This window comes from Ammospiza nelsoni, chromosome 10 (genome assembly GCF_027579445.1).
Source record: "Ammospiza nelsoni isolate bAmmNel1 chromosome 10, bAmmNel1.pri, whole genome shotgun sequence".
Taxonomy (NCBI): domain Eukaryota; kingdom Metazoa; phylum Chordata; class Aves; order Passeriformes; family Passerellidae; genus Ammospiza; species Ammospiza nelsoni.
In genome coordinates, this window is record NC_080642.1 from 22,742,184 (window position 1) to 22,764,087 (window position 21,904).

Consider the following 21,904-nt stretch of genomic DNA (forward strand, 5'->3'; position numbering starts at 1 on the left):
CTTGGCCCCCTGTCCATCCTCTGGAGAAGGTTTGCAGCCCCTGCCCTGAGGAATTCAGAGAGTGTCTATTGGCAAACAGCTTTTCTTCATCTTCTTTCCTCTCCTTGACTATAAATACCATTTAAAAACCACACATCTGACTTGTTTCAGAGAGTAATACACATTGGGTGCTCCCTCTCCTGAAACACTTTCCTCCTAGAACTGCTCAGTGATTGTTCTCCTCTGCTCCCTTTTCCAATCTCTTCTTATTCCACTGCCCTTCTTTCTCCCAAACCCTCTTTGGAAAGCAAAAAGCAGGGAGTGATGACTGGACCATGCATTTTAGCAAATGGCTGAGCCCTTCCTTGGCACTTAGCTCATGGAAGAGATTGTGAAATGAGAGACAGAGGAGAGACCCCTGGACTTCAGTGAGTAAGAGCTTGTCCAGAGTGGGAACTGAAGGAAGCACAGTAATGGTTCCTGGGGACTGGAGCTGTGTGGATCAAGCTTTTGTCACCTTCGTCAGCTCCTGCCCTGCACAGGCAGCAGTGTTCTCTATTTGGAATGCTTTGTGGCTAGGGTCCTGCTAAGCAGCTACTGCAGAAATATTGATATAAACCCCATTTCTCAGTTGGGTGTGCCTCAGGTAGGTGCACTTCAAATGAAGGTGTGTGGGATCCCTCATTGCGCAGCACCCCTTGTGACCTGGATGTGTCCCTGCATCACACTTTCAGTGCAGCTGGGAGGTGACAATGCTGAAATTAAAGCTCATTTTGGCGTTGGCACAGATGGAAGCATTACCCACAGAGTTTCTGTGTGTTTGCAGCATCTCTGGGCACCGGTGACAGGATCACTGCTTGTTGCACATTGGCTTTGTGGAGCAAAGAGCCAAACTTCAACTCTCTGCCTGCCAAACTCAGGGAATTTGGATCGGAAGCGAAGCTGCAGCAGATACATTAATAATTTTATTCAGTGACTTGTTTATTGATTTCCATTCTGCCACTGCTGGCTCAGTGTTTTTGGCAGGAAAGTACAATATTTGACAAACCTCCCACATCCTGTGTGCAATGTATTGCTGTTGCATATAGCACACATGCAGCAAATGCCTGAAACTGGATCACCATGAAGTGATTCAGTGCTTTTGGTAGCAGCAGTGTGCACAGTGAGCCCCATTTTCAAAGCTCAGCGTCCAGCAGTTGCCAGTGAAATAATCACAACATTTTCCCTGCCCACCTGTGAGCTCAGCCATTGCTCTGTGCACTACAAAGGGCTGGAACCATCCCCATGCCTCCACTCCAGGCAAGGAGCAAATCCAGATGCAGTTTGCACAGGCAGATATTGAATTGTCTCCTTCTGTCTTTCTCCAAGAGATGATCCTGCCAGTCACTGAAAGATGGGGTTAAGTTTCATGAGTGCCTCTTACTTCATGGCAGATTTTCCAGTGGGAAATCCTCTTGTTTGAATTTGTTCATTGTCACCACCCTGACACCCTTGGTGGTGTGTCTTGGTGTGTCTTGTGTCTTGGAAAGACAGGTGCCTGCTAAGGAAGGCAGGAGCCTCCCCTGAAATGGAGAATGTAAACCCTCCCCACCCCTCCCAGTCGCTATCAATTTTAAATTAAGGGGCTCTCAGGCAAAAATATGGGAGCAGGAAATAACAGTTCTTTAATAGGGAAAAGAAAAAAAATAAAAGGATAAAATAAACAATGCAGTACACTAGAACAACACTGACAGAGTCAGAACCCAACCTGACACCCTGTGGGTCAGGGTGTTGGTGGCAGTCCCATTGGAATTGTGGCTCAGCCCTCCTGCAGTGTCAGGGGTGGTTCTGTTGGAGCAGGGATCCTGTAGAGAAGGATGGATTCTTCCTCTGAAGATCCAGTGGAAGAGGCAACTGCTGTTCCTCTGGGGAATCCAGTGGAGAAGCCGTGCTGGTGTCTCAAAACCTCTGGATTATATCTGGGTAGCAATGCTTGGCTCCTCCCTCTGGGCTCACATCTCCCAATGGGATGGTGTAGTTCTTATCAGCCATGCAGTGACATTCAATAGCTGTTATCAGCAATGTCCCCTCCCCAGGGAGGTGTGATTGTGAGCACTCAAAGAGAGAGATAAGGCAAACTGCCCACTTGACAAAGGTAATCTGCCATACAGATGGGAATGGAAAACATTGCAATCTTCAGCATGGTGTTTGCTGAAGGAAAACATTGCAATCTTCAACATGGTGTTTGCTGCAATTCCTCATTTGCCAAGGTGCCCTGCTCATTTCATTTTAATTTCAATTTAGGTTTTCTGACTATGGTATTATGGATGGGAGTTTTCAGTGTGCTCTGAATGTTCACATGATGCAGGGATGCATCAAAGGCTGAAATTCACAGATTTTACTTCGCTGAAAGTCCCATTGAGAAGGAACATGAATATTATTATTTTTCTAGAGTCACATTTCTCAGTATTCCTACCATTTTTTTTTTAACACAGAGCCCATTCATAGTGCCCTGTGGCCATATTTACGATATGAGGCAGAACAAGTAGATTTGGTTGTGTATTTTGTAACTGAAGCTACACTGCTTTCTACCTTGTTTCTTATGGAGTAACAGAATGTCTAATTTGACTAATTTAATTTCAACCATTAAAAAAGCAAATGTGGGGAAAAAGCAGTAATTGACAAAACATAAATTATGTTTTCCCTGAAGCCAAAGTGTCACAATGTAAAACAAAAAAAAAAAAAGTTATTCTTTGATTAGAGATTTCAGGATTAGGTTTCTCTCCTTTTTTCTTCTGTATTTGTATTTTGGTAATTTTTGTTTTTTATAAATTTTTAGGAAAATATCTAAGCAAATATATTAAAATTCTATCTCCACAAAGACTAACAAAAATTGTCTGTTTCCTTAGACATAAAATAGGAGAATTCTTAAAGATGTTTTGGTTTGTTTTTTTTAACTTTATGTGAAGTTTATTAGCCAGGCAGCTACTTCTGATCAAGATACAGCCAAACAAGAAAAGAAAATCCATTATAAATCCTGTCTTTTGCAGTGGAAAAAAACAAGTAGAAAATAAAGGAAAGCTTGTTTAGAGAAGAAAATTTCCTTTGTTTTTATTCTCTACTGGCTCTACAGCCTGTCTGTTTTTAAACAATTAACAGCAAGTACCAAAACCTCCCTCTTCACAATCAAAATATTCCTGTCTAAACCAAACATTTGAGACTACTGGTATGAAGCCTTCAGTTCTTTAAGCATAATCAACAAACAAGAAATATTTACCTTTTGGCCTGGAGTGGGAGATACAGAACTGTGGCACTGAGTTTTTCACAGCTTTCCCAAGAAATCTTTGCATTTTACCATTTTGCATTGTACTCTTGAATATTTGCATTTTAAGCCTCATTTTTAGCCTGATGTACCTGTGTGTGTGAGGAAAGAGGTTTAAAACATATGTACACAATGTGCAAGGGGAGAGAGCAAAGAATTTTGAGATGCAAGTGCTTCAGCACCGCCTTTTTTCAATCTCTGTTTTCTTCCAAAGATAAAGTGTTCCAATGACACACAGAGCTGTGCTCTGTCCTTCCTGCTCCTTCTGCCCTGCTCCTCTGCCAGGGAGTGGCTTTTCTGGATAGGGAAAGCTCCAATAATGAACAAATATACACAGCAGCAGCACCACAATAAAAGTCAGAGGCTGCAACTTCTATTTCACTTCAGGGTGCAGCAGAAAACTCCGAGTTCAATTTTCAGGCAGCCTGAGAGCTGGGTTGAGTTTCATTTAAGCTGATGGCCCTTCTGAATAAACGCTCCTTGCTCTACCTGTAAGGATGGGTTTACAGGTACATTAAATACTTAGGGGTTGGCAGATTTTTATTTTTTTAAAAAAGACTAAGGTGGGCAGAGGAGGAAAGGCTTAGAGAGAAGTAACAGTGATCTTTTCCTGCTGTGGTTTGTGGGGATGAGTGTCCCTCCTGCCTGGAGTAGGGCACACCTTCCCAGGGTCAGGGCGTAACCACAGCAAGCTTTCCTGAAGATCATTTAAATTCTATATAATTATATTGCACTGCTATGTCTTTGTTACTGCAAAATAATTTAAAAGGCTGCATGAATAAACTAAAATTCATTCTTTGCCTATGAAACTCATCTATAGAAACATAAAAAAGGTAAGCCAAAGATACATATGCACACATAACTTTTCTAATATGAATTTTATACTCTCTCTGTGTGTATCAGTTACATCCCAGTCATATTCCTGCTCCTCAGTTCAGTCACTGCAGTGCTGTAGCCATATATAAAATGTGACACAAACCCCTGTTGAGGGGTTTTCTTCTACACCTTTTAGGTCTGTTCTCTAGCTGAGTTATAACTGAGTTCTTGCTAATGTTTATATGGCTGATTTTTATAGCTTTAACTGATTTAACAGTTGTGTTGGCAACTGGTTAAATACTGCAGAGCTTCAGTGGTGCCTTCTCGACTGCACAATCATATTCCAAAATTTGCACTAGGTCTGAGGGCTCACCTTTTTGATATTTTCCAACAGCTTATGAGCAGGAACACTCCAAAGGGTTGCAATTTGTTCTGTCAAATGCCCGTGGTGTTTCCCTGGGTTGTATTTCCATTACACAGTTACAGACACTCTTGGTGACATGCAAGGTTTGCCTGGCGTCCCTCTCCATCCCTGTGCAGAAACTGGAATCACTTCAGAGATTCTAACACAGCTCAAATGAAAGAGTTGTTCCTTCTGTGAGCCACTTGGGCAAGGTCTGCTTATATCTATAGCTCATGGTGCACTAAACTCAGAAAATGTTTTGTGTTGGAAAAAATCGGGAAAGCAATTCTTAAAAGTAATAGATCAAACTGAGCTAGGGCTTGAAAATGAAACAACCAAAAAAGGAACTTAAAATCTTTGCTCATTGCAATGAAATTTAATGACTTTACAGCGAACTGATATTATTGTAACGTTTTTTAATCTGACCCACTTCCACAAGAAGCCATTCTCCCAGCAGATTCCTCTGCCATGGAGCTGATTTGGAGGAGATTTGAGAGAATGATGCAAGATCAGCTGCGTTTGCGTAACTCATCGCTGGTTTCACTCGAAACCTCTCGGCAAGACTCGTGTTACTGTTTGGAAAGTTACTCAGCTCTTTCCTTTGCAAACTTTGAGGCATATTAATATGCTGGGAATAAAAAAGAAGCTGAAGATGATAACAGATATTGAATTAAAGTGTTATTCATATCAAATGGAAGATTTCAGGCTAGGACATGAATTGAAAATTCTGAGTTGACAAGTAAAAAAATTCTTTTTCTACACATAAAAAAAAAGAATTTACAGTGCCCACTTTATTTTCTTGCTATTTAATTTGTTCTATTAAAACAGTTCTTCTGACTCCTTTCTTAAGTTTCTGGAACTAAAATGTTAGCAGTTCATTTAAACATCTTCAAACACCACCTAGAAAACTATTATCATTTTAGTGTTTAAAAATATGCATATCAGAGAAATAATTCTGAGATGTCAGAGAAAGAACCTGAAAAAATCTTGTTTGGAAAAAGAAAATTTATTTTCAGCATAATGAGTGTTTTCTTTTTTAAAGTGCTAGTTTTTGTTGTTAAATTTGTTCCCACACATGACTATATTAAATTTTGTTCTATTTAAAGCAAAAGCCATCCACTTGTTTTCCATTAGAAATATTGTATAGAAAAATATGGAGTTAAATCACCCCTTTCTGCTATTTTTCTTTATTCAGTAAGTTATTTTAAAATCAACAAAATCCTGAAACTCTACAGACTTTTTTCAAAATGGTATTTACATGCTTAAAATACATTTTCTTACCATATACAGTAGTTGAAATGATTCAGTTACACTTAAAATATTTCAAAAGGGTCCCATGGAATTCTTCATGAAGCATTACTCAGATCTGTCAGCATTATAAATTGGCTTCATAAAATGCCACTAACTAAAACTGAAAGCACCAGGATTACATCGTACTTGTTCTCTTCACAAATGAAAAATTTGTTAAATCAGAGTGTGCCAGGAGAAAAATAAATTCCCTCCCGCACGTGCAATTAAGAATTTCATTTTAAAGGAGCAGTGGTGGCTGCGAGAGCAGGATTGGTGCTCATGGAAATGCAGCAATGTCTGGGGCAAATGTTAAGTAGAAATGGACAGCATTTTAAATCTGTTTTGCCACTCAGATGTATGTAATCCACAGAGCTCTGACAAAGCTGGGCCTTGCAGACCTTGCAGATTCAGCCCAGAGTTCGACCAGTCAGGTTAAATTTCCTGACCCACTTCTGCTGCTCTGATTGTGACCATTGCTCAGAAAAAAACAGAGAAAGGAAAAAAATGCACCCACACACAGGATTGTCATGGAATTATATTTCTTTAGTGCAAATTCTTGCTTAACCTGCTAAAAAAGAATTACCGAGAGGAAAAATCTTGAACCAAGTCTTCAAGGTTCGATTTTATCCTTAACAATTTAAGAGGTGGTCTTGAGAATGAAAACCACCTTCACTAACAGGACGGAATCCTGTTTGCAGTGAAATTGATGTGAGAGTTTTCACAGTTTGCTTTGGGTTGGGGTTTCTCCCTCATAGCAGAGAAAGTTTTCCTCATAGCTAACACATCTCAAGTGTTCAGAGCAGAAGGTTGTGGGAATCCAGGCAGGATGGCAAGTGAGGGTGAGCTGTGAGTGCCACCAGAACGGCCCCACAGCTCCCCAGAGTCACTTCACCACTGAAATTATGCTGTGGAACCTTCTTTTGTGGGGTTCTGCAGCACACTTACCCAGCCCAAACGCAAAAAAGAACCTGCCTGGTATTTTTCTGGCAAACCCCCAGTTATTCTTACTTGAAACTTCCTCATTTCTTCACCTGATGGTTTTTAAATACACGTAACGCACGTACGCAATAACTTTGTTTTGAACATTTGCTGTGAGATTCAAATAAGATTTTAATTTCTGGTACTCTCTTGATGTTCAAAAAGTGTGGGATGGAGAGGGTTATTAGCTATCTGCTGGTTGACAAGGGGGCAGGATTAGGTTTCTTTAAGGGAATTACACTTTTGATGACCCCGCTACATATAAAACATGTTAGCTAATGGGGGTGCAGAGGGGCAGATTTAAGTGTTTGATCAGGAAATCCAGCATGAGCATATTGGATGGAAATTTGATTAGTAACCTTAGTGACAAGGGGATCAGATCCACTCTCGACACACAATCAGATCTGGCAGTACAAGCTTTTTTGTCTCTTTGAAGGAAGGGAACATTTGTACAGAATCAAGGCAGCGTATTGGATAATTTAAAAAGCTGTTACATATTGAAACCTGGAAAATCACCTTTTTTGTTTTATTTTGGAAATATGCTTGCAGTTATCCTGGTGTGTTTTTTCTTACCCAGAAAAAAAAAAAAGCCCACCAAAACCAAAATAAAACAAAGAGTAAGGCTTTTCAGATTTACTAGAAATATTTCTAGAAAACAGGCTTTTTAAAAAGTATTTGTATTTTAGCACAGTGTTGTAAAGAATGAAAAGAACAGAATGAAAAAACATTGTAATTCCCTAATATTTGTGTAGTAGTATCATGATGGTCTTACACTGGTTGTAAGCATTATATCTGTTGGGCAAGCTGATTTCATTTTGAAAGCCAGTTTATTTTTTAGATGACTAAAGCATGCCATCGAGTTTTTAACAATGTGTTAAAAATAAATATTTCTGTGTTTTGATAGGAAAGCCCTTTGTGATTGACTTTTGAAGGAGCTTGGAGCGGCTGCAGGAATCAGGCAGGCTGCCTTTTCCTCAGGGAAGAGTGGAAATTGAGGATGAGGATGTGCTGGGTGAGGAGTGGAAACTGAGGATGAGGATGTGCTGACCACCAGCCAAGCATCTGGACACAGTGTTTGCTTTAGGAAGGAGCAAGGCAAGCCCCAGACCTGCTGCTCTGCACCCTGTGTGTGAAGGAACCAGAGCATGCCCCACCATAAAAGAGGAGAGCCCAGGGTTCAGGTGCTGCCTCTGCTGACCTCACACCAGTAATTTCCTGTCCCTTTGCTCCCTCTTCTGCTGCCCTGCTCTGGTTTGGGTTCCAGGTATGGAGGGTGGGATGAGGGTTTGGGGCATCACCCACAAATCAGCACAGCCTTTAGGGTTTGGGTTTGGGGCATCACCCACAAATCAGCACAGCCTTTAGGGTTTGGGTTTGAGGCATCAGTCACAAATCAGCACAGCCTTTAGGGTTTGGGTTTGAGGCATCAGTCACAAATCAGCACAGCCTTTGGGCCATCACCTACAGATCAGCACAACCTTTGGGATGAGCCTTTGGGGCATCGCCCACAAATCAGCACAGCCTTTGGGATGAGGATTTGGGGCATCACCCACAGATCAGCACAGCTTTTAGCGTCAGTAGCTGTCAGACTGCGCTGTAGGGTCAGGGTGCTACTGCTTTATAAATAATATTTCACAGGAAATCCTGGCACCACAGCAAGGCAGGCTGTTCCTGTGTGTTAAATTGGGTGTAGACTTCAGTTCTCATTTATTTGGGATTTTCATCTTTTCAAGGACAACTGTATGGAAATTCAGGACGTGAAATCAGCCTCTGAGTTCAAAAAGGAAAAGCACGTCAAATTTTCCAACGTGCTGTGGAAAAAAATACTCAGATTATCCTTTTTATATAAAGTCCACTGCTAGAAGTAATTAAGTAATAACATCTGATGACACAAGGACTGTCATCTGTTTAAACTCAAAGAACTGGAGAGCTCAGGGAGCCTGGCTATCAGATAACAGGAATGCTGCGTGGCGCAGCTCCGTTCTTGTGGTGGATGGGAATTAACAAGGAAAACCCTAATTGTTAAAAACCTGTGCATTCAGGAAATACAGACAACAGGCTTGGGAAGAGTCCAGAGCAGCCCCAGGCCCCTGGCATTGCTGCTGGGATGGAGGGGAGATGTCTCTGCCCTTCTGTGCACACAAACCACAGCAGAGCCAGCCCTGCTCTGTCTTGGGACACACAACTTATTTTCTAGAAGTACTGAAATGAGTATTAGCCTTTCCAGTGAGCTTGATGACATTATTTATTTTATACAACAGTCTCATGAGGACAGCCAATAGTTTCGTTGTAATTAATTCATCTAATATTTCAAAAATAATACACCCAGCAGTTTCAGGCTCCTGCCATTAAGATACAGTAAATGTTTAAGCTTGGCTTTTTTCATTTTACTACTTGATGTCAAAATACCTATAATTGTTTTCTCCTTATAGCTAATATTAATTTTTTTTCTTTTTAATACCGTGGTCCTAATTGCAGAGAGTTATAAAGGAATGACAAAATATAGTGGAAAAAAAGGTTCTGATTGGATTATAAAGGCTAACGACTAACCAGCAAAGTGGAACTTTTTTTTAACACCATCCAATGATGTCACCAGTTTGAGGTTTCTCTGGGACTTTATTAAAATGTTTGTGACAGAGCCAATGTAAACCATCCTAAATCTAACACAGAGCTGAAAGGGCTGATTTTAGGGAATGCAAAGATATGGATCATTGGGTCTGTCGAAGCGGCATCTTGAGCCAATTATTGGTGTCATCTTGAGCCAATTTAATCAATCCAAGGGGGACTCCAAGGGGGTGGGGGTGCAGGGTTGCAAGTGTTGGTCAAACATTCTGGCAAAAAGGGATTTGTTGTAACAGCAACCAATCTCTGGTGTGTTGACTTACTTCCCCCAGCCCTGGGTTTGTGCACGCTGTAAATAACTGATCAATCAGTTCAGCTGCTCTCGGGGCTGTAATTGCAGGCTAAATTTGTAGAAGATGTGGTTGTATGTACACAAATGTGAGCTTGGACTTATTTAAGGCACTTCCAGAGAGGAGGTAATTTAGCGTAAAAGAGCCTGAAATCTCATACAGTGTTACTTTCAAAATAGCAAAAGTGTACACATAGATTTCTACAGGGTAACACCTACTGACATTATCTAAGCCTGATCGTGCACACAAGCAAGTTGAGAGTTGTAATTCCTGCGACAGAAACTACTCACAGTGTAAATGCTACTCAATGGAGGAAAGGTAACTTACAACACAGTAAGTAACATTGCTGCAACAGAGAATGGAAGTGAGAAGTGCTCTTAAAGCTGAATAAAGTGTTTTTGTTTTATTCCGCCAGACCCACAGCAGCAGTTTTGAGTCAGAAAATCTCCGTGAAAAAATATTTAATTCAAATTCTACTCAAAGCATCTTTTAAAGATTTTTTTGTTGTTTCCTTTTTCTGCTTTAATATAATGGTATGGTTAAGAGAGGTTTTTATGAGTTAAAATGCCACAAACTCTCCCTCATTCAGTAAAACAAAATGAATCCTCCTAGTCACTGGGAATTTTTCACCTCAGTGAGCATTTGCAAGTCAGAGTGCCACACATATTCTCTTGTTGTAACCACACATGCAGTTGTAATTTTTAATGTGTTTGTGCTTGAATATAATTGAAATCTTAGGTCAAAAATGCTCCCAAGTAGTTCTGCAATTTGCACCTCTCATTATTTTAAAGGTAGAGAGATGGTTAATCTCTATTCAATAAGAACTGAGAGAATGGAATATAAATAGATATAGGTAACAGTAAGAACAAACAGTAGAAACAGCAGACAAATCCTGGAAAATTGGGATAAAAATACATTTCTTACATGGGATTAAAGTAGTATGTGTATTTTAAGTATGTCTCATAAAGATTATCTATCTATCAAACTAAATTAGTGAGAAGGGGGATATTTGGCTTGGACAAGATGTCTTGGAAAAGCAATTTCTGTGTTTTGGAACTGTTCACACTGCAGCGAGCTGTGTCACACTGCAGCACAGACTGAATGCGTTGAGGTGGAATGTGAGATGAGCTGATAAAATAAAAGCTAGCATTTAAAGAAGCACACCCTCAGCTTCACCACGGCGCTGCTCAGACAAATGGCCGTTTGCTTTAACATTTCCCAAAAAAGAGCGCTCAGGGCAGTGTCCAAACCCACCTCTGCTCCCTCGCTGCCGCACGCACGTGTGGGAATAGCAGTGGGCAGTGGGAATAGCTGTGAGCAAGGGCAGGGTGCTTGTGGTGTGCTCACGGAGCTCTGCACCCCTGCCCAGGGCGTGTTCCTCTCCAGAATAAAGGATGGGGGTGCTCAGATGGGAAAGGCTGCTCTGGGGGTGCTCTGGGGGTGTCCCAGCCCCTCTCTGCAGCAGGATCTGCCTCTGACAGCAGCGCAAATGCTTGGACAGCAGAGCAGAAACTGAGGCAAAAATACAGGGAATCCGTTAAACACTTCAGTCATTTGAGATTGGCTCTTTCAAACATCTTGCTTTGTTTGACAGAGAATTAGTTCTGTATTTCACCAGCAGGAAAATGTTGGTTATAAATTTAAGATGCAAGGTATGTCAGTTTACAAAAATCACACAGAAATTCCTGCTCTTCAATGCATTCACAGATCAAAAATATTATAAGTGTTTAATTTGTCAGCAAAATAACATCTTTCTTATATTTATAAATAGTATTATACTTTTTATCACTCCTACCCCAGTGTACCTTTTCATTTGAGAGTGACATATTTGTGATGGTTCAACTTCAGCTATAATCTGCAGGCTCTAGGTCTGTGATTTATTATTTGCTCTATAAGATCAGGTCCAGAGTTTAAACGTCCCTAGCTGAAAGTTTATACCAGTCAGGACAGAAAATTATTCTCTATGCCTAGGTTGAAGTACATTACTTCTTTATTGAATTAATTATGATAAGGATCATAACTTTAAACTAGGGGTGAGGTGCTGGCTTTCTACTAGGATTGCTTGAAGCAATTTTCATCTGAACATTTTTGTGGAGTTATTGAGTCTGGCAGGTCTGAACTTTATGAGAGAGTAAATTTCTCCCCGACTTAAAAGAGGTTGGACATTTATCCAGGCAAAGGTTTACCATATCCCATGTCTGCAGCCAGAAAAATTTGCACTGCATACTGAACAAATAACTACAGAACCAAATTAAACACATCTTATGAGCTTTTAAAATAAAAGCAATGCTGGCCCTTTTCCCTGAGGGATCCATCAGGGCACCAAATTAATATGACAGATTTACTTATTTTTTTGTTTGTTTGAAGTACAAGTCTGAAATGATTTTTGGTCAAGGAGGAATTAGTCTGCTAAATATGTATACATGAGTCTACTGAACCATGCATATTCAGTGACAAATTTTATGTCTCTATCAGATTGGAAAAAGTTGGGCTTCAAAAGCAGGTAAAGATGTTAATCCTGCAATGACTGCTCCCCTCCAATTGGATTAAAAAGCCCAGGAACAAGGGAAGGAAATTACAGATCTTTGAAATCTTAAAAAGCAGCTAAGAAAGAAGAAAAACATTCAATTTGAGAAAAGCAGGTTCCAATAATTGTTCTGTTGTCTTGAGCCACAGAGAGTTTGTGCAAGACTATAAACAAGAGATCCTCTGGGAAATCTATGGTTTAAGTGATTTGCCTAGAATTACTTAAGAGTTCTGTGGTTCAGATTGGATTAGGAATTATTTATTTGGGTGAGAGGTGGTTATTTTTTCATCCATTTTGTGTTTTATTACCTACATTTCATCTACTTTTTCAGAGAAAAGAGGCTCCCATCTAACACCCTCAGTTATGTAAGTGCTTAAAACCAGTAAATAGTTACTTAGTCTGACTTTTTTAAATTGCAGAGCTGTTTCTATTACACAAAGACTAAATCTCAATAGAACTTTTCCTTGGTGATATTTTATAATAGAAAAGATTTGTCTTTAAAATCTTCAGAATTTTCAGAATATTTCTGTCCCTCTTTTATGCCACTGAGTCTTATAACAGGAATAATGTCCAAAATATTTTCTTTTTTCATATTTATTTTGGTGTTTTTCCCAATTTCTATCCTGGGCAGTTAGAGTAGGAGAGACAGTAATCTGCAGAAAAATCCTTCTAACCATTTCCTAAACTTTCTGACTATGGATAGAGGAGGGATTTGCAGCCTTTATAGCATTACTTTCATCTACATTTATGTTTCAGTTCTGTAATCTGTTAGTCCTACACCCATTTTAACATTATAAATTGTATTAAAATGATCTTGAGAGCTGGGGCACTGAAGTGGACAGACACTAGATATGACAGAAGTTCATAGAAAAATCGTGATAATATCAAGTAAATACTATGAATGAGGAGAGTTAGGAATGTGTATTCATTGTTTCTCCCAAAATCAGACTTATATGGTGCCAGGGGTAGATATTGTCAATAGACAATAGACGATAGATATTGTCAATAGACAATAGACAATAGATATTGTCAATATCTATTGATATTGACAATAGATTTAAGACAAAATATGCTCCCCTTTTTCATGAAGTTAATAACTGTACCATAGAGTTTGTAGCCATCAGATGTTTAGGAGTAAAACAGTCTCTCAAAATGGAGCTATAAAGGTTTGAGGAGGGTAATCATGAGTGGCATCTAGTCAAAGTGCTGACTTCAGCCCTGGGAGCTCTTTATCCATTGATTTCTGGATGCTGGGAAGTTTCACTGGGATCACAGCCTCAGTTTCTGCCTTTCCTCAAGGTCTTGCCGCTTGTCCTGGATGTCCATCCCTGTGCCACCATTGGTGTGGCCATTGCCATGATCCCTCCTTTCATCCAGCTGTGCTTTATGACTTTTGCTGTGTTTGGCCTCCAATGGATTTGTGAGATTGAATTAATGCTGCACCTTGCTCCTCTTGCCAGTGCACCATGCAAGAAGGCTGCTAATATAAAATTTTCTTCCTTTATTTTTTGTGCCGTGCTTTGTGTATGGAACTGATGAAAAATCAAATTCAATCTACTAATTTCAAATGCTGCAAGAGGCTGCTGTGCTCATTTAGTTTCCAACCACTAGTTGAAATTCAGGCTTAAGGGTGCATCCTGTTTGCACCTGCAAATGGCTCTGTCCATATGTACAACTCCACTGAGATCAATAAGATTACTCATGTGAGTCAAGCAACCCAGGCATGTGAATATTTGCTGCATTTGGACTAAAACTGGAAGGGAATGTAGGCATAGGGGGTAAATCCTACTTAAGATAAAGGATAGCACCCACAATGACTGAAGGTAAGAGAGTTAGTTCAGGTGCCTGCCTCCCCTTACTCTGTGGTAGAGGTTACTGAGTTTTAATAGCTTTATAAAGTGGAAGGGTCTACAAAATTTATTGAGAATTAGCAAGTACACTGTTTTGTTTGGCCATTGACTTCTGCTAGAAGAAATCAGCTCCTGGGTTTGGTGCATGGAAAACCCAGCCTTGGATGTCCCTGGCTGCAGCACCACGTCCAGTGCCAGGTACAAGTGCAGAAAACAACATGGGCAGGATTCAGAATGCTCCTGGGAGTGTCCCCTCAGTGCTGGGTTTGTGCTGAGCAGCTCTTCAGCCCAGAGTGTGACCGTGGTCACAGGGGTCTGAGGATGAGGGAAGAGACGAGAATCTGACTCCATGTTTTAGATTGATTTATTATTTTATGATATATATTAAATTAAAACTATACTAAAAGAATAGAAGAAAGGATTTCATCAGAAGCTAAGAATAGAAAAAGAAAGAATGAATAACAAAGGCTTGTGGCTGGGACAGAGAGTCCGAGCTGTGGGATCTCAGCACCTCAGGACTGAGGTGCAGAGTGACCGAAACCACCCTTGGGGGGCTCAGAGGTCCTGGAATGTTGCCAGAAGTGTCTGGTGGCTGGACTTTGATCCTGCACGGGAGACGACACCTGTGTGAGGATGGGAGGATTTCACTGGGGTAAATGGTGAAGGGATAAGTTAATTAGAGTGTGAGACACAGGGTTTAGGATTTTGGTACAGGGGGGTCTAAAGAAGTAAGATGGAGGAATTGGGGCGTGTCCTGTTCTTCTTCTTCTTCTTCTCGGCCTCCATCTTCTGTGGTGATGTTGGCACTTTGGGATTGGTTATTACTAAAAGTGCACTGGTTAATAAGGGTAAAAGGTATTGGGGAAAAATGATAAATATTGTACACGTAACTTCGAGTACAAAGATAGGTGACCGCCCCGGGGGTGCGCAGAGTGTGCTCATGGCTGGCTTGCTGTGCAGACCTCTGTCGGGCCGAGAGAAAATCTTTTAGATAAACAATTAATAAACACCGAGACCGAGAAAAAACCTGAAGCCTCTTCTCGTCCTTTGGAGCACGGGCTGTCCAAGGCCACCCCGGGCCTTCCCAGGTCATTTAAACAGCCGAGAAACCAACACCGAGCCAGCTGACTGTGATTGGCCATTAATTAGAAACAACCACACCAGACCAATCCCAGATGCACCTGTTGCATCCCACAGCAGCAGATAACCATTGTTTACATTTTGTTCCTGAGGCCTCCCAGCTTCTCAGGAGGAAAAATCCTAAGGAAAGGATTTTCCATAAAAGATGCCTGTGACACCAGAGCTCATCTGAAGCCCAGCCCTGCCAGACTGTTGGTGTGGTTGTTTGGTGTCCTCACCCCCTATGTGTCCATCTTTGGAGGGTGGTTCTTGCCTGAGGCACTAACAAAGCACCAGAAGCACCACATCCCTCCCAAGCTTCTCTTTCTGGCACCTGTGGGAGCTTTTCCTCCATTGGATTTGCTCCTCAGGACTCACAGACCTGTGTGAGCCAATTCTGGGGTTCCCATCTCCATTCCCAGCCTGTTTCAGGCCATAGGGAAACAAAACAGCATTTACAAAAGACCATGGAGTATCTCAGAATCTCAAATCCAGCAGATTACTGCTATGTTTTCCTATTAACTGCGGGTGGCCAGTCCTTAGTGATTTTGTATCTTTTTTCATAAGTGTTGCCGTTTTGGTTCTCCCTCTTCCTCCTGAAGAAAAGCCTGAGCTGGTGACAGGCAATATCCCCCTGCTCTGTGCTGACAATCTGGCAGAGCCATGTGCAGGTCTGAGCTCCACAGGGCTCTGTTTAAGGCAATCGGTTATTTTGGCAACACTTTCCTCCAGCCCTCCCTACATGAGGCAGGGACTGGTCTCACACTTCCATCCTGTGGTTTAAAGTATATATATTTTATTATATATTATTAAGTATATACTATATTACATAATATAGTATATATGTGTATATGTGTATGTATATATATATATATATATATGCATACACACTGTATATATATTATATAGTATTAATACTATATATTATTATATATAATGATATATATTATTATATATTTTATATATAATAATATATAATATTAATGCTATACAATATTAATGCTATATAATATTATATATCATATAATATTATATATTAATAAATATTATATATTATGTATTATTATATTATATTGTATATTATCGATATTAATATCATATGCATTATTGATACATTATATATCATTATATCATATTGTATACATGATATATTATATCATATATATGAGATATGAGATATGAGATATGATATATCATATATTATATATTATATATTATATATTATATATTATATATTATATATTATATATTATATATTATATATTATATATTATTAAGGGAAAAATAAGATTAACAAATATCAGTGACACTGAAGTACAAATTCAATCAACTTCCCTAATATTGTATAATTTTTATATTATTAAATATAATATATTATTAATATATATTATATCTTTAATCAATAATGATATGATATGATATTGTGTTATATTATATTATATTATATTATATTATATTATATTATATTATATTATATTATATTATATTATATTATATTATATTATATTATATTATATTATATTATATATTAAGTATATGTTTTAGGCCTTTCACATTTATAGTGTATTTTCAAATGTCTCTTTTCTGCTACTGAATAGAAGTGACATAACACCAAAAGGGCATTATGTCTCCCAAAGAGAACAGTAAATGGATACAAAGATGTCCATTGGGTGCTACTTCCTCATCCCTACTTTTATCTAAACATGTGTGTCATCTGGTTTATTTGAGGGCCCTTTTATTTCTATTAATTTATACTGAAATATATATATATATATATATATGCATTGTATAAATAAATAGATACTTAAATATAAGTATCTGTTTATTTATACAATGCATATATATATATATATGTCCTTCACTCTGCTGCTTTGCTTTCCTCCTTTCCCCTCAGTAGCACACCCTCTGCTGCTGCTGAGGAGCATTTCTGAAATGATGTAATTGCTGAATTTCTTCAGTCTTCTTTCCTACTGCCAGTCATTGCCTTACTTTGAGATGGTTGCTGCAATGCTGTTGACATGTTTGGGTTAGCTTTTGTTAGCTCTGTATTCTGTCTCTGTTCTTAAAAAATTTTGGATTTTGTTTGGGAGATACTGTATCAGAGCTGGCTGCTTCCATAAACTCCATTCTTGAACAGTGTGAATTTCATTATTTGGCAAATGCTCGTTTCTGGATTTTCTTGTATCTCTTTCCAAAAGTTTTGCCTTGAATTTCAATAATTATCTGATCTTTTGTCAAGGACTGGCTTCTTAATTTATGATTAACAAAGTCTTTTATCCCCATCTTTTTCTGTTTTTTCTTTGTTTTCCTTTCTATCCCTCAGCCCAGGTCCTCTCATGCTTCTTTAATGCAATTACCTAATGGCCAGCTCTCTCCCCTGGATTGGTGCTGAAGCTCCTGCTATCAGAGCACAGATCAGCTCTGCCTGTTCTCCCTGGGGCTGGGAGCACATCTGGGAGCACATCTGGGCTCTGCCTGTCCCCAGGGCTCTGAGCTGTGTCCCCAAGTCCTGCCCACACTGTGCCAGCTTCCAGCCCTGCTCCTGAGCCTTCCCAAACCTTTGCATTCCATGGGAGTGGCTTAAAAACCTTTGTGCCCTTTGATCCTTCAAAGCTTTTTTTTCCTGTAAAATATTTTGATACTTAAGGTGATTTTTCTGAGAGCCTGAGGAAGCAAATCAGGGATAAAAGCATTGTATTCAGTAATAACTGTGATATTGATAGGTGAGATGTTGTTGTGGTACCAAATATTCCCCAGGAGAGGCAATTCCAGCTCTTTCCTTTTCCCTGCCCCAGTGATGGCAGCCAATATTCCCCAGGAAAGGCAATTCCAGCTCTCTCCTTTTCCATGCCCCAGTGGTGGTACCAAATATTCCCTAGGAAAGACAATTCCAGCTCTCTCCTTTTCCATGCCCCAGTGGTGGCAGCCAATATTCCCCACAAAATTGAATTCCAGCTTTCTTCTTTTCCCTGCCCCAGTTATAGCAGCCAATATTCCCCACAAAGGCAATTCCAGCTCTCTCATTTTCCCTGCCAGAGTGGTGGTACCAAACATTCCTCACAAAAGGGAATTCCAGCTCTCTCCTTTTCCCTGCCAGAGTGGTGGTACCAAATATTCCTCACAAAAGGGAATTCCAGCTCTCTCCTTTTCCCTGCCAGAGTGGTGGTACCAAATATTCCCTAGGAGAGGGAATTCCAGCTCTCTCCTTTTCCATGCCCCAATGGTGGCACCAAATATTCCCCAGCTCTCTCCTTTCCCATGCCCCAGTTATAGCAGCCAATATTTCCCAGGAAAGGGAATTCCAGCTCTCTCCTTTTCCATGCAGCCAATATTTCCCAGGAAAGGGAATTCCAGCTCTCTCCTTTTCCATGCAGCCAATATTTCCCAGGAAAGGGAATTCCAGCTCTCTCCTTTTCCATGCAGCCAATATTTCCCAGGAAAGGGAATTCCAGCTCTCTCCTTTTCCATGCAGTCAATATTTCCCAGGAAAGGGAATTCCAGCTCTCTCCTTTCCCTGTCCCAGTGATGCACTGAGCAGATGGACAGAGCCCTTGGCCTCTGTGGGCATCTTGGACGTCACTTTTGCTCACGTGCTGTGCAGGGAGATGGTTTGTGGGTGACTTTTTCCCCCTCTATAATAATGAATTGATTCATCATAAAGGAGAATTTTCGTTTCTTGTTGTTTTAGAAAAAATCCTTTCCATTGCACCAAAATATATTTATTTTTTTCTGAGGCAGCTGCAATGCTTTTCTGACAGACAGATGTGGAGCTCAGTCCTGATGTGCAAGACCCTTCAAACCCCCTGAATTTTGCAAGTATAATTACTTTGTTATCTTTACCCAACAAACAGACAAAAGGCTGCTTGAGAAGACTTTTAGCATTTTGCATGAAGAATTTTGACAAAAGTGCTGCATGTGTATTTGTCTCTGATAATCATTCTGGGGTTTTTGCATGCATTTAGCCTTTATCTTTTCATTTTGGAGTACTTCATTTCTTAATTCTGAATTTACTTCATTTTAATTCCATAGTTAACTTTGCCAATAAGGGTTTTCTCCTAGCACTACCTTACATTTTGTACAGAATGCAGAAAGCCAAATTCTTCCCTTAACACCCTTGCTTGGCTCTATAGTGTACTAATACAGCATTATTGATCTTTATAAGACTGTTTTTCAGTTTTGGAAGGTATCACTGCACTTGACTTTAATTTTGCTCTGCTTTTTGCACTCTGTTGTAAATTAATGCAGCGTTTAGAAGTGACAGAAACCTGCTTTAACACCATCCCTGCATCCCAGTGCACTGGGCATGCCAGCAGTGATGGAGAACAGCCCTCCTAACTTTTTGTTTAGAAAAATCAGCAGCCATTAATCTTTGTTTGTAAATTCATGGGAAATACCAAAAGAAGGCTAAAAAATTCTTTGGGTTCACGTCTGTACTTAAAAACCTGAAACCTCAAATTATGTGGCAGCATTAAAACACTTGCACCTGCTATCTCCAGTGACTTTCTAAAATGCTGAGCAGACAGACAGACAGACAGACAGACAGACTCTCCTTGGTGGTTCTCTGCACCAGTTCTGGGATCAATAACTGCAGCTCTAAACTTAACATGGTCTGCTCAGTCCAAATGCCAATAGACTGAAGCCTTTGAATACTAATTTCTTTCTTTCTTTTTTTTTTTTTTTTTTTTTTTTTTTTTTTGTATTTTTTATGGGAAAATAAGATTAAATATCAGTGACACTGAAGGACAAATTAAATCAACTTTCTTTATCTGTTGTGAGTTTCACTGAAAATGGCAAAGCCTGGTGGGAAAGCACTTGTGATTTCCCAGCAATGAGAATCCCAGGCACCCTATCACAATTAACAGGAGATCCTGCTCGAGGACACTGCAAAGGGATCCTACTTGTTTACATTTCTTATTAAAAACAGCCAAGAGAACGAATCTGAAATTTATCTTGCATGCTAAGGACAAGCCTCAACAATGTCAGTGTGTTCTCACATTGTGAAAAACAAACAAAAAAAAAAAATAGAGGGCAGATGGAGAGGGCATCAGTCCTTCAAATATGCTCTCAGAGAAGGTTTGTTTTACCACTGGACTGCCTGCTCCATCCTAAACACCTGCTGAGGTGCTCTGCTGTTGGGAAGGATGGAAGTTTGACAAGAAAGTCTCACAGATATGTGTGCTTAGCTGAAAGATTTTTAAATGTAGAGAATAGAGAATTTTAAAATAGAGATGGAAGCAAGTGTTGATACAGAAGAAAAGAATTGCCAAGCCAGTCTCACTGGATGACCAAGGAGGCAAAGGGTGTGTTAGTTAGAAGGGGTTCTATGGCTTAGAACAAAAGATAAACCCACTTCAAACAAGATGTTTTTACCAAGCAGAAAGACAGCACAGGCAAACAAGTCAGCAAATGTGGCAAGTAGATAAAAGGTCTCAGAATTTTCTACTACAAGAAAACTGAAAAACAACTTCTAGCTTAAACTGTAATGTACTAACTGTTAGTGATTGGAGAACAGTAACATGAATATGGTAATTACAGTAGTTATGATAGGCTGGAGATAATAGTTAAGGTATAGATTGGTTCTGCTGTACGAAGATGCTCAGCAAAGAAAAGTATATAATGCACTGTAACCAAAACATCTTTCACTGTGAAAGTCAGTAAGGATTGAGTAATGGGTGTAGAAATTTAATCTTAAATTAAGAAATCATATAAAAATATTTTCAAGTAGTTTTAAAATAATTTATTATTATAATATAATTATAATATTCTATATTATTATAATATATAATATTATATAATAAATAATGAATGTTATATAATTATAATATAATTATAATATTATAGTTGTATATCATAATTATAATATACTATAATTATAATTATAGAATATTATAATTAATTTAAAATAATTTAAGCTTAAATAAAGAAATCTTAAAGCATCACCCAGCATTACTACAATCCCTGTTGTGTTAGTAAGAGTTCTGGCTGAAGGAACAGTGTGGCATCTCCCCCAGAAGATGTTCCTTTACTTGATAAACCTCTTTGAATCTCATCCAAAAAATTAAGCAAAATCTTCATCCTGTAGAAACTAAAGCACAGACTTTACACAAATCAATCAATCCCATAAACAAACCACCAGTTAATAACCACAGTGGTTTGTTAACATATTGGCATGATGACAAGAAATCTAAAATCCAAGCATATCACAAATTCCCCTCTTTATCCCGTAGCAGAGATGTGATTTCTTTCCTTTGCCTGTTTTCCTTACCCTACCAGGCCAAGTGGATATTTCATTGCATTATTATTGAAATAATTCTCTTTTTCTTCTCACACACTGCCTGGTTATTGAGTGTCTCTGTATCCTCCAGTGTTTTGCCTCCATCAGAAAATGCCTCACCGCTGAGAAATGACAGAGAGAGAATGGAAGTCACTGGCAAAGCATAAAAAAGGCAAACAAACATCCTGCCCAATGTGCCCTTACATGGATCCAAAGCCCACTGTCCTGAAATAGCACTGCACAGGAACCCAAAGCAGCTCTGAAGCTCATTCCACCAAGAATGTCTCCACAGCAGGTGACACAGAAATTGGCATTTCACTTTATTTCATTTCAGGCATGGGGAAATGCCAATTTCATTGCAGGAGAGGTGGATGGGGAACCTGGGGCTGCTCTCAGGTGATTCCAGGGCTGAGGGACAAAGCTGGCCAAAGCTGACACTCAGCTCTTGCAGCTCT